This window comes from Loxodonta africana, chromosome 25, assembly GCF_030014295.1.
Source record: "Loxodonta africana isolate mLoxAfr1 chromosome 25, mLoxAfr1.hap2, whole genome shotgun sequence".
Lineage (NCBI taxonomy): Eukaryota > Metazoa > Chordata > Mammalia > Proboscidea > Elephantidae > Loxodonta > Loxodonta africana.
Window position 1 is genome coordinate 36,539,052 of NC_087366.1, and position 13,513 is coordinate 36,552,564.

Below are 13,513 nucleotides of genomic sequence, written 5' to 3' on the forward strand. Positions count from 1 at the left end.
TTTCTCACAGCGAATTCCTCCCAAGTGTTTTCTCCTTGCCTCCAGAGAAGGGGGGCTGAGGGGCCGAGGGTAGCACCGTGGAGCCTGTGGTCTGGGTGCCAGGCCGGGGACAGCTGCGCTATTTCTTTTCCTTTACCTCGCGGGTCGGCACAGTCTGTGACCCACTCATCTCGCCGAAGAAGAGGAAGTAGCTGCAAGAACTGGGGAACCGGAGGCCAAAGCAAGTGGATGGAAGGCAAGGGTCTTTTAAGATCACGCCCCCACCCACCCTTGACCTGGTCCAGGGGGATTTTGACACAGTGGCAGCTGGGATGCCAAAAACGGAAAGCCTATAAGCTGTGCAACACGATGCCAAGATTTCGCTGGACAGACCCCACTTCCTGTGCTCACTGCACATTCCTCCCATTCCTCCGGTGCCCCTTCTCCCATTGGTTCCCTCTGCTTAACCTCGCTGCTCACTTGCCCCGCTGCTATTTTCTTTCTTCTAGAAAACAAGTCATGTGACCATTAGGATTCCAGGCACCTCTGCTTTCTCATTTAGAGTCCCATGTTCTAAGTTTGCCATGGCCTCTTCCCCTCCTCTCTGTTGCCTAGAACTCCAGATACCCGCCAGCCACACAGAATGATAACGATCTGGAAAATAGGATGCAGGCATGGGGCAGGAGGGCAGGGAAGAGGGCCAACGGGTTACTACATCTTTGCTCCCAGCAGGGGACGGATTTTCAGAGTGGGGAGAAGTGCGATAGCAGTAACAAGCTATGAAATGATTTTGTTCTGTTTTAAAGGAGGTGGGTGGAAATGACAGTTTGGAGAAGATCAGAAGTAGAGGGGAACTGTTTCAGAGGAGCCAGCCTCTTTTCTCCAGTTGTAACAGTGCCATCAAGTGGCCTTGTGAGCCGATGCAAGGCCCAGCCTCCGGACAGCCTGAGTTCAAAGAAGGGCCGTGGGTCTCTGCAAAGGGCAGCAGCTTTGAGCACCTGCTAATGGCCAATGGCCAGCCTCTGCCCTCTGCCAAACAGCTTTCCCTAGACCCAACCTGCAAGGAGGTGGGGACGATATTTCCCCAAGTGTATGTGTAATAACCTAAATGGGTATGACTAATCAAGCCTGCCCAGTTCATGCGAGGTGCTTTGTGTAGCATTTTTTCCACATGTGGAAGCATCACTGTGAGGTATTAGGACAAAAGTTAGAGCCCCTAAGAGGCTTTGAAGCTCATGGGCAACTTGAGACATGGTCAGTAACCAGATCAAACCTGTTTGTGCCACCAGAGCCCTTGTCTATGTTCAGAGGAGAACTCAGGACAGGGTTCTGGGTGCTGGGCAAGACTAGCTCTTGTGAGCACTCCTCGGGGGAGCTTGCCAGGATGCCTCCAGCTAAACTTCTTCCCAGGGACACAAGTGTTTTGCTGCCATTTCACTTATTTTCATTACATTCTTTTAAAAGGCAAACAAACAAAAACTCTGCAAATCAAAACTAATTTACCTTATTATTATTGGATGTGTCAAGTTTATTTCAACTCTTAGCAACCTCATGTGATAGAATAGAATTTCCTATAGGGTTTTCTAGGCTGTAATCTTTATGGAAGCAGATCTCCAGGTCTTTCTACCATGAAGCCACTGGGTGGGTTTGAACCATCAACCACTTGGTTAGCAGCCAGTTGCTGACCTTCTGGTTAGCAGCCGTAGCTCGTAACCATTTCGCTACCAGGGCTTCTATTGTGCCACCAGGGCGCCTTAATTCACCTGAAAGATACTAAAAAAAAAAAAAAAGTTGCTCTGGAATTGATTCCAACTTATGGCAACCCTATATCCTTTGGTTAGTAACCAAGTGCTTAAACAGTTTGAGCCACCCAGGCAGCCTAGAAATACTAAGGTTTTCTTTTTTTTTCTAAAGAGAGGAATTTAAAGGAACCAAAAGATTTTCTCAGCAACTGTGTGGTTAGTTAACTGGGAGTGAGGAGGAGGTGAAGCTGGGAGGAGTGAGAACATTCCACTTGGAGCCGGGAGCCCTGGGTGCTGGTCCAGGTCCCCATGTGAAGTCGCTATGTACCTCTGAGGAGGTGATGTCACTCTCTCAGCCTCATTATTCTCACATGTAAAAATAAGGAGCAGATCTAGACCCATGGTTTTCAAAACTGCTCTCCTCTGGCCCCAGATGAAGAATGCTGACTGGATGGTACTCGGTCTCTCCTGATACACACACTCCCTTTACCATTCAGCCCTGCTTGTATCCATCTTTCATGTTTGGCTTTCAGGTAAGATTGATTTGAACACAGAGTTGCACATATTGTAGCCACTTTTGGAGGTGTCTTCCCTGTCATGACTCTCAGAACTGTCCACCACGCCAACAGGGTTGAGGACCTAACGTCACACCTATACTTTACAATTCCAGACACTGACTACTGTTGATTGCACAAGAGATGGACACCTCCCCCTGGTGAGCCAATCGGATTCTTTCTCCCAGGAATTTGAATCTGGGTCTAGGAGACACAAGGCAGTCTCTGTTAGAGCCTGATCCGAAGGAGGCCATTGGGGCAACCATCTTGGATCACATGACTGGATGAGCACCAGTCGGGGCTTTAATGGGACCTCACTGCACCCTGCCCCTGGGCACCATGTTCTCCTATAATAAAGTTCTCCCATTTCCATTAGACTTGTGTCAAAGGGCCTCTGACAAAGGTTTAAAAAGCAATAGACAAGATAATCTAAAGGCTTCTTCCCAGCTCTAAGAAACAATAAATAAATTGACAAGATCAGCACAAACCAAAAACCAAACCAAACCCAATGCCATTGTGTCAATTTCGACTCACAGTGACCATAAAGAACAGAGTAGAACTGCCCATAGGGTTTCCAAGGAGCGGTTGGTGGATTCGAACTGCCAACCTTTGGTTTGCAGCTATAGCTCTTAACCACTGAGCCTACAAAACACTCGACTCCCCAGAGCCATATTCTGTTTTTCTGAAAATAAAGGGTGATTTCTAAATAGACTATGTAATCTTATGTGTTAAAATGTTTAATACAGAAGGTGAAAGGAGAAACGGGGAGATATTGCTCAAGGGGCACCGAGTTTCTGTTAAGGGTGATGAAAAAGTTTAGAAATGAACAGTGGCAATAATTGCACAACATGGTGAATGTAATTAATGTCACTGAATTGTACATGGAAGAATGGTTGAAATGGCCAATGTTTTGTTATATGTATATATGTATAACCACAGTAAAATCTTATAAAAATAAAAAAATTTAATTTCAAAAACATTTTATTGTTTATAACTACCTGGAACTACATTTACCAAGAATACCTCACATTTTTCTTTCAATTTATTTGTCCTGAAATCTTCAATCCAAGGAATTCATTGAAACCAAAAAAAAAAAACCTAACAAACCCATGGCTGTCAAGTCGATTCCAACTCATAGCGACCCTATAGGACAGAGTAGAACTGCCCTATACGGTTGGTGGATTCAAACTGCCAGCCCTTTGGTTAGCAGCTGTAGCTCTTAACCACTGCGCCACCAGGGTGAAGCGTCCACAAATATGCTATCTCACTCATTCCTTGACTCATGTATTCTCTTAGGTGCTCAGAGATTTACCAAAGTAATAGAAGGCAAAAATCCCTTCTTAAGCGCATACAGGGTAGAATTTAAAGACATCATAATTTTAAGTGTGTATTTCTTAAAGCGGGTTTTCTTATGTTAGAGCCGGTCTTTGCATCACCTCATAACAGATCAAAGAGTCTTGTAGTCTCAGTCTGTGAGAGGTTTTCAAGGTACTTTAGCCCAGTATTTTTCAAGCTTTGGGTCACAACCCAACAGTGGGCCCTGAAATCAATTTACTAGATTACAACCAGCATTTTAGAACAAAAAATAGTGTGTGTCAAATGAAGTAAGGTTAAGTACTGGTATGTAAAAACTGATTTCAGTTATATAAATGTGTGTGTGTCCTGGGTCAGATGTCAAATGTATGTCTCACTGTGGGTCTCAAGTCTGACAGTCAGGACTCTAGCCCAACAATTCTGTCCTCTCCCTTTTTCTCCCCACTCACCCCAACACAAATATACAGGCACGTATATGAACGCACCCAAGGGCACCTCCACGTCATCCTACCAGTTGCTGTCAAGTCGACTCCAACTTGTGGCGACTCCGTGTGTACAGAGTAGAACTGTTCCATAGGTTTTTCATGGCTTTGACCTTTCGAAAGCAGGTCATCAGGACTAGGAATTTCAAAGACTGACTAAATCACTCAGTAAGTTACCTCTGCAATTCCCAGCTTGCATTTGTTTTTTGCCATGGGGGGCAGGTGGCTGCTGGGCTTAGCATAACCCAGAAAGCTGGGGTTGATCCTCTCATCACTTTTAGTTGCACCAGTGATAAGCATGGAGGAGGGAGCTATCCAGTAGCTATTACTATTACAGTTACAAAGAGCTACGAAAGAACTTCCCACTTCATTGCCTTGAACCCTTGGCAGTACCATCTTTGACAGCCATGGTCATCTCCACACAATAGCAGAGAAACTAGTTAAAAAGTGGAAAAGTGTTCTTTCAAGTGTTTTTTTGTTTGCCTGCACAAAATACCACTTAACCTAACTTTTTGAGTTTTTTCCCACTGAAAGGACTGAGCCATGGATTGTTTTTGACATAGTATAGACTCTTGCTACTCAAAGCATGGCAGGAACCAGCAGCACTGGCTTCACCTGGAAGCTTGTTAGAAAGGCAGAGTCTCAGGCTTTGCTCACAAGGTAATGAATTAGAATCTGCATTTTGACAAGACACCCCAGAGATTTGTGTGCATGTTAAAGTTTGAGGAGCTCCTGTAGAGACAAGCAATTCGGAAATGCTAGTCCACTAACTGATCCTGGACTATGGCAAAACAGCAGTGTGACAGCCGTCCTTTCTTGGGAAAGACTGTTTTTCACTCTGATTCTATTCCTTTGCTATTGTAGTTAGCTGCTGTCAAGTTGCCCCTGACTCATGGTGACCCCATACACAATGGAACAAAACATTGCCTTGTCCTGTGCTATCCCCTCGATCGGTTGCAGGTCAGATCATTGTGATCCACAGGGTTTTCACTGGCTGATTTATGGAAGTAGGTCACCAGGTCTTTCTTCCTCGTCTGTGTTAGTCTGGAAGCTCCATTGAAACCTGTTCAGCATCATAGCAACTGTCTTAGGATGGGTTCTCTATAGGAGCAAAACCAGTGAAGTATATATACAAATATAAAGAGAGAGATTTATCTCAATGAAATAGCTCACTGTAATTGTGGAGGCTGGCAAGTCCCACCTGACTCACACGGGGGCTGACGAAACCAAAGTCTGTAGGTCACATGGCAGGCTGCTGAGTCACAGGATTGTGGGAGGTGGCAAATCCAAAATCTGCAGGTCAAGTGGCAGGCCAGACTTCCACAGGCTTATGTTCTAAGAACCAGAGGTCAGGGTCAAGTGACAGCTTTGCCAAAACATTCATTTACATACTGGAAGTGGGCCACTCCCCCAAGGATGCTCCCCTTTCAACTGATTGGTCTTTCCCATCAGATCACAAAATGGCAGACGATTACACAGTATCTGCCAAACCACTGAGAATCATGGCCTACCCAAGCTGACACGGCATCAGACAAGCCTCCACTGACAGAGGGGTGGTGGCTGCCCATGAAGTGCACTGGCCAGGAATCAAACCCGGATCTCCTGCGTGGAAGGCGAGAATTCTACCACAGAACTACTTCATATTTCTGTCCTACTACTCAGGAAATAATAGCGATTGTGATTGTGTCTGGTATTTTTTTAATGTCTTCACTGGACAAAATAAAACTTGGTTGCCTATGTGGTCTCTTGCTTTAATTTTACTAGTCTGTGGATCTAAAAGTCGAGGAACAGCTAGTAAGAACAAATCCAGTATGTCTTTGCCGATTGGGTGCCTTCCACAGCAGGATTGGAATGTGGTGTTCAATGTTAAGGTTGTGGGTACAGCAGTGGTGTTTGCACAACCATTTGTAGTTGTCGGTACCAAGGGTACCCCCTCTCCTAGGAACATCTTACAGAACTCAGAAATAAACCCAGGAAGGCAGCTATGGGGTTTGAAAGTGGAATCATGGATCTGAGCAGATCCGGCACAAGTCCAGCCCTGTCCCTCCCGATGTGCTTTCCGGCTGCACTTGGCAGACACAGAGACGAACAGATTTCTCTAAGAGCGCCGTGTGCTCGCAAAAAGCAAAATAACACTCTTTGGCCAAAGCAAACTGGACACGAAATCTTATGAAAACACCACCAGCATTTATGCAGCTGAAGAATGATGAGAAGACAGCCTTCATGGCTGGAGACCCAAACATCTCCAGGTTTTTCTCTGACATTCCCTCCTGAAAACTAGAGGGCTTGTTATAAGCAGAGACCACGCAGAAGGTGAAGAAATCATGCAACGGCATCGATAGAAGCAATTTTCCTAAATAAATGTAGTGCTTGGAGTGATTCTGTGATACTCTGGAAAGCAAAACGAGAGCTTGAAGTAGTGAAAATGAAAGAAGGCCAGGAAGCAACCAGAGACCTCCCCAGGGCCTGGGTGCGGTCCTCCCGACCCACATTCTCCAGCCAGGGCTCAGTCTTTGGTCTTCCTCGCACAGGCCTGAGGCCCTCTGCCGTCGTCGCCTGCCCAGGCCTTCCTGTTCCCAGTGTCCTGGGATTTTCAGCATTCCAAAGCCCAGCAAATAACAAAGGCAGTGTTTGTGGCATTTCAGAACAAGCTTGGAAACTTTTAAATGTCAAAATGAGTGATGTGGAAAGACTTGTGGGAGAAGTGAAGAGGCAGAAGCTGAGCTGAGGAAATGGAAAGGGAGTGGGGGTGGCGGGCGGGAGGCAGAGAGGCCACTGGTTAACAAGTCTGTGGGGCTCAAAAGTCTTTTAATAAAAGGGATACTCAGAAGCAGAAAAACATCTTGAGCTGTCACGAGAATCAGTGATGTGGCAAAAATGTGAAGATTAATGTGGTCCCGGCGGGGAAAGCTGGGACTCACGGTATTGATTGTATCGAGGATCCACTGTTGCAGGGGCAAGCATCTGATTTGCAAAAGCGTGTCCCAGAGCAGGAGCCGAAAGTCCAGAGGCCTCCCCACCCTGGCCTCAAGAACCCAAACTCAGTATCTGAAGATGCACACAGCTTCTGCCTTGCTAAGAGCAAGAGGCCATGAGAAACCAGAATGTTCCACACACCGAAGGCCAGATTTGTTATTCAATTTCTATCTCCCCCATTGTCCCCTTGAGAGGAGAGGGGACGCTCTGGTTTCTCGATGGCCTTTAGCATTCGGGTGATGATGTGTCCAGGGGTCTAGCCCCTGCTCTGCCCCTGGAGCTCAGGCAGGAAAATGACCCATCTGCCCTCAGGTTTCTCATCTGTGCAGTGACAAGCTGGATCGCGGTGGCGTTCCCTTGAGCAGCGGGATCTATGCTTCTCAGAAATAAGAGTCCTGGTGTTCAGCCTGTTGCTCAGGAAACATGCCCTCATGACTCCACAGGGTGCTCCACCTCACAGAAGGCCTCCGTATGCATCCGACATGTAAACCTCGCAGCAATCCTGCAAACTAAAAATTCCTGTTTTATAGATGAGGAAACTGAGGCCAAGAGAAGTATAAAGCTACACAGAACCAAGGTCTTCAGAGCAAGTCAGTGCTTTCTGTAACCTCAGCTGCCTGTAGGAAAGGTCACCCATGAGGGGTGTTATGGGCACTCTCCAGGATGGCTCCCCAGGGGCCTAGGCCCTGGCTGGGAAGCTTACGTTGTGTGTATCTGGATCACCTTTGTGGCTCAGCTATGTGCCCCTTCACAAGCTCCCTTCGTCCCTTGACCTCTGGGCATTTTTCCCAGCTTGACTGAGCTGTAAGCTCCAGGAGGAAGGAATGGGATCTGTCTTCTTCAGTGAGGCTTGCCCTGTGCCTGACCTGTGGTACCAAACCAGTTGCCATGGAGTCAACTGTGATTCATGGCATTCCCATGTGTGTCAGAATAGAACTGGGCTCCAGAGGGTTTTCAATGACTTTTTGGAATTAGATTTCCAGGCCTTTCTTCCAAGGTGCCTCTGGTGCATTATCACTGCACCACGAAGGGACTCCTGACGTGTGGTAGGTGCTAAATCAGTCTTTGGGGCCTACTGCATCTCCTGATCCCCGTGCTCCATTCCTGGCCCTTCCTTTAAATCCCTTTCTTAACCCTGCCATTCCATGGTCTCTGACCCACCCTCAGCCTCCAGGCCCACCTTGGCCCCAGAGCTGAGGATCAGCTTTACCCCTGTCAGGAATGGACCCTCAGCCCCCTTCCTGCCCCCTTCTTACCACCTTCAGACAGCCCAGCCCAGAGCCCAAGTGACCTCCTTGATGACGGTGGGGCAGGTGGTATGGGAGCCCCTCCACTTCTCTCATAGGTCACAGAAACACAGCCTGGCTTCCAGGTCACCAGTGGGAACCAAAACTTTTCACAATAGCCAAAAGGTGGAAACAACCCAAGTGTCCATCAGCAGATGAATAAATAAACTGTGGTACATACATACAACGGAATATTACTCAGCTGTAAAGAGAAATGGAGTCCTGAAGCATGCCACAACATGGACAAATCTTGAAAACATTATGCTGAGTGAAATAAGGTAGTTGTAAAAGGACAAATACTGTATGATCTAACTTAGCTGAAATACGCAAATATATAGAAGCCGAAGATTAATGGTTACCAGGGGTGGCGGGAGGGGGAAAGCAGGCGATTCTGTTTAGGGGGCCAGTGAGTTTACACTAATGATGGTGGAATGTCTTGGATGCAGATAGCGATAAGGTGGTACAGCATGAAAAATGTAATAATGTCAATGAGTTTTAAATATGGAAGTTGTCGTGCTGACATATGTTTCTTTGTGGATATTTTCACCACGATAATAAAAAAAGAGAATGGGAACTGAAATGTTGCAGGCCTATCCCCTCAAAAGGGTCCCTGATGTCACATGATCGTCTCTCTCCCTCTCTGTCTCTCACCAGGCTCCCTCACACTCCCCTCTCAGATAACCAGGAATAGTGGCTGAGCTCTGAGAATTTGCCATAAGGCCTCCACCCTACCAGTGGAGATGTGGGACCCAGGGGAAAAGTGGTCATCTGCCATTAAAAAAATAAATAGATAACAACAACCTCATCTCCCTCGTAAGCACCTTTCCCTGCCCTCCAGAACACTGAAGCCATGATAACTCCCAGCAGATGGCAGAACACGTCACCACACTCAGCCCTGACCCCAAAGCATCTCCCATGCGCCATCTTGTCAGGGAATAAACAGCGCCCACAGAGACAGAGAGGGAGGATGTGGTAGGCTCTGTGTCCCAGCATTCCGTTTGCAGTTCTTGTCCTAGGGCTGCCAGGTGATCAATCGAGTCTGGGTCCTCAGACTCAACACCCTCAGGAAGGCCAGCCTTGGCCCCTCCAGGGAGTCCTCCCAATCTCCAAATACCTAAAGAAAAATGGATCACAAGTAGCCTGGGATGGGCAATCCCATGCCTCCTCTGCTCAGCTGGGCAGGAAGCCTCTATCCCACGCGAGAAACGGGGGACTCGGTTAAAAACCAGTTGCATTGCTGTGGCCGTCACTGTGGTTTGTGCCGCTCCCACTGACCAGAGGCCAATACTCAGGGTCAGCTGAGGCCCCCACCTTCCCAGGTGGTCAGGTGGGGTCTAGACAGCCTGAACTCTCCTGCAAAGGAGAGGGCTCCATAAGGCAGAGCCACAGGAGCAAAGCCGCGGTAAGTTCAGACTACTACTACAGGTTCTCTGGGACAACATGGGTCCCCATTAGGAAAAGAAATTCTAGCAACTAAATCATTTCATTCTACTCAGCCTGGATATTGGGTTAAAGGAAGAAAGGTTGAACACCGTTTTAGCTAAGTTTAAATGGAACTCGTTCAGCCTTCCTGCCCCAATAGAGGACAAGGGTCCATTCACCCACGGACCAGACCCACACGTGTTGTGCTGTTAAAGTGGTGGCTGGGGGTATGCTAGCCCCGCTCAGACACTGTCTAGGCACCCATTTCTCCCAGTGCCATATTTCCCAATGAAGTTACCATAAGGTCATTTTATCACGGGATCATGGAATCAAATGAGGATTGAAGCAAACACATATTTTGTTATAAATGAAACCGGTTTCTAGCAATAATGGACAAATAAAAGGCAAAAGGGTCTGCCATTGCTAGAAAGCTCAGACAGGCAGGTTGGTCATCCACTCAGACAAGAAGAGGGCGTGCCCACCCCCACAACAAGCCTGAGGTGCAGGCACCGGTTGGATGTCCCCGGGGCCCCAGGTCAGGGTGTGACTGCACCTTACTCATGGAGGTGGCCTCGGCTTAGAGCACAGGGCCAGATGCTGTTGAAGGAATGGGTGGATGAGGAGGTACAAGCCACCTCATCATTAGGGCTGAGACTCTGAAAAGAGACAGAGGATTAAGGAGCAGATCTCTGAGGGGGAGCAATACTGCAAGGAGGGCCCTGTCTCCCCTCAAATCACCACAACTACCTAGTCGGGGAACTCTGTCCAGTGAAGCCTGGATTTCCACAGCAGAAGTTCTTTCATCAGCAGAGTGGTGGGGAGAGAGTCTGGGCCACTAGAACTAAGTCTGCTGCATGCTCGCGTTGATCTTAGGCAAATTACCTCAACCCTCTAAGCCAATTTCTACACCCGTAAAATGGTAATGGAGTCCCTAGATGGTGCAAACAGTTCAAGTGCTCAGCTGCTAACTGAAAGGTTGGAGGTTCGCCTAGAGATGCCTCGGAAGAAAGGCCTGGTGATCTACTTCCAAAAATCAGCCATTGAAAACCCTATGGAACACAGTTCTACTTGGATACACATTGGGTCATCATGAGTCAGAATAAACCTGAGAGCAACTGGATTGGGTTTTTCTGGTTTTTTATAATAGGGATAGCAATATCTACCAAGGCCTTAGGAGGACTAGACGTAATGTATCTAAAACACCAAGTACAACACTTCACATATAGCAGGTGCTCAATAAAGGGTAGCTACTATTGGTCTAAAGAGGCTTTTCCTGTAAATTAATGCCAGCATCCCTGAGAAGGAGATCCCTCAGAACTGTTGGGTCACTCAGTCACCATGTGTGCATTTAACAGAAACGTTCCTAACATCAGAGTTTGACGTGGGGAGAGCAAAGGAGAAAGGATGAAAGGATGAACTTGGGGGCTAGTGGTCTGAACAGGGGCAGGGGGCTGGGGCATCACTCACCCAGGGAGACAGAGGACAAGCAAGGCTACTGCTGGTCTCTATGAAAGTCCCTCCTGGACTCGCGCCCCCACCCCCACCCCCGCCAACAGCCTTCACTTCTCAACAGGACTTACCCTCTCTCCAGAAGTTCAGTCCTCAATGGCAAGCCCCACAGTCTTTTGGGGCCGCCAAATGTCTTAGGCTGGGTTCTCTAGAGAAGCAAAACCAGTGAAGCTTGTATAGAGAGAGAGAGAGAGATTTATCTCAAGAAATGGCTCACGCATTTGTAGAGGCTGGCAAGTTCCAAGTCCACGGGTCAGGTGTCAGGCTGGAGGCTTCTCCTGACTCACATAGCTGCAGGGGCTGATGAACCCAAGATAGGCAGGTAAGATGGCATGCCTCTGGTTCACAGGTTGCAGGGTCCAACGAATCCCAAGATCGGCAGGTAGGACAGCAGACTGTCTCACACATTGCAGAGGCTGACAAATTCCAAGGTTGGCAGGCAACATGGCAGGAAGCTAGCTCAAGTCTCAAGAACCAGAGGTCAGATGATGATGAGCTGGATGCAGGATCCTGAGCAAGGAAATTTTGCCAGAACATTAATACATATATGGATGCAGGCCACACCCCCAAGGAAATTCCCTTTTCAACTGATTGGCTGCTCACATCAGATCACAAAAGGGGGGATGACTACATTAGATCACAAAAAGGAGGATGGCTACATCATTAAATAACTGCCAAATTACACCATGACATAACTGCCAAATCACTGAGAATCATGGCCCAACCAAGTTGACACACAACCTTAACCATCACAGCTGGAAGCGTAGACACTGCTGAATTTAGAAGTGCAGGGCTCTGATCTTTAAAGAAGCACTGCCACACTCTGGCAAATGGAAGGAATAAAATGTTGCTCTGCACTATAAGCCTGGAGGACAGCCACTCAGGTCCTACCATTATGAATAAAACACGACTGAGGCAAGGTCGGGTATGACAAGTCTCCTGCTTACACCTGGTCACATATCAATGGGTGATTTTGGTGGTGAGTTGGAGGCAGCGGACTCTGTGGGACAGGGCAAAGCTAGGGGCTGAAGAAGATGAGGAGGTGGGAGTTATGAGGCCAGCTGAGTGTCCTGGTCCTGGAAACAGGAATTCTCAGATCCAAGGATGGCATCATGAATCATCCTGGAAACAGAATGGACCCCATGAGTCAGATACTCTTAATTCAAGTGGGTTTCCTCTGGGACCTCAGCCCCTCATAGCCAGCTAAGGGGACCCTGCCAGCATTCTGTGAAGTCTGTCGTTCCTGCCTGCCCATTGGCTACACTTGGTGAGCACTCATAAAGGAACAGGAGTGGACAATCCTCTGTGTGGTGGCTCCCACCCACGTGTACAGCAGGGAGTTTCTGGCAACAATGCTGGTGCTCAGAGCCCCTCCCCAGGAATTTGACTTGCCAGAGATATGGTCTCTCCTTAGAGGCCTGACATGTAACATGTGAACTTTGGGGCTGCCAGCAGTCATGGTTTCCTCCATGTGGACTAGGAAGCAGAGAGAATCTTTCCGCGGAAAGAGGCAAGAGCAATACTGGTACAGGGGTAAGAGCATTGTGAGAAAGAGGCTCTCTCAGCCTTACACTTCAATTCTGTGAGCTATCTGATCTCTTTCCAAGAAATCTCTTTTCTACCTAAGGTTTGATTTTTGTTGTTTGCAATGAAAAACTCTGATTGGCCCCGCATGTTATCATATTCAGTTCTCATAATGTAGCCCCACAAGGGCAGTACTATTATTTGCATTTCACACCCGAGGACAGTAAGGCAAGTTCAGAGTGCAGATGTGAACCTAGACAGTCAACCTCCAAAGCCTATTGTCTTCAGTACTGTACGATACTGCCTCTCTGTGGCTAGCTAAATTTCCGCAACTGGAAAGTAAGGCAAGTGGACTAGAGGATGTCTGTAAGAGCTAAATTTCTATTATTGACCAACACGTTTATGCTCACCATAGGAAGTATCTGCCAAGAAGAAATTCATCTTAGAGGAAGTACAACCAGAATTCTCCTTAGAAGCAAGGATGGTGAGACTTTGCTTACTTTGGACACATCATCAGACCAATTACAGGAGAAGGACATCACGGTTGGTAGAGCAGAAGGTCAGTGAATACAAGGGAAGCCCTCAGTGAGATGGACTGACACCATAGCTGCAACGGTGAGCTCACACATACAAACAATCATGAAGACGGTACAGGATTGGGCTGTGTTTCGTTCTCTCATATATAAGGTTGCCGTGAGACAGAGTTGACGCAACAGCAACTACCA

General features: G+C 47.6%; 1 long non-coding RNA gene across 1 annotated transcript; it reads right to left on the reverse strand.

Moving 5' to 3' along the window:
- Positions 1 to 5,271: 5,271 nt before the first annotated feature.
- LOC135228657 (uncharacterized) lies at positions 5,272 to 13,298 on the reverse strand. The gene is made up of 2 exons (XR_010319415.1): positions 11,336 to 13,298; positions 5,272 to 7,556 (listed from the first exon to the last, which is right to left on the reverse strand). It is a non-coding gene; the product is annotated as an uncharacterized LOC135228657 (long non-coding RNA).
- Positions 13,299 to 13,513: the final 215 nt, after the last annotated feature.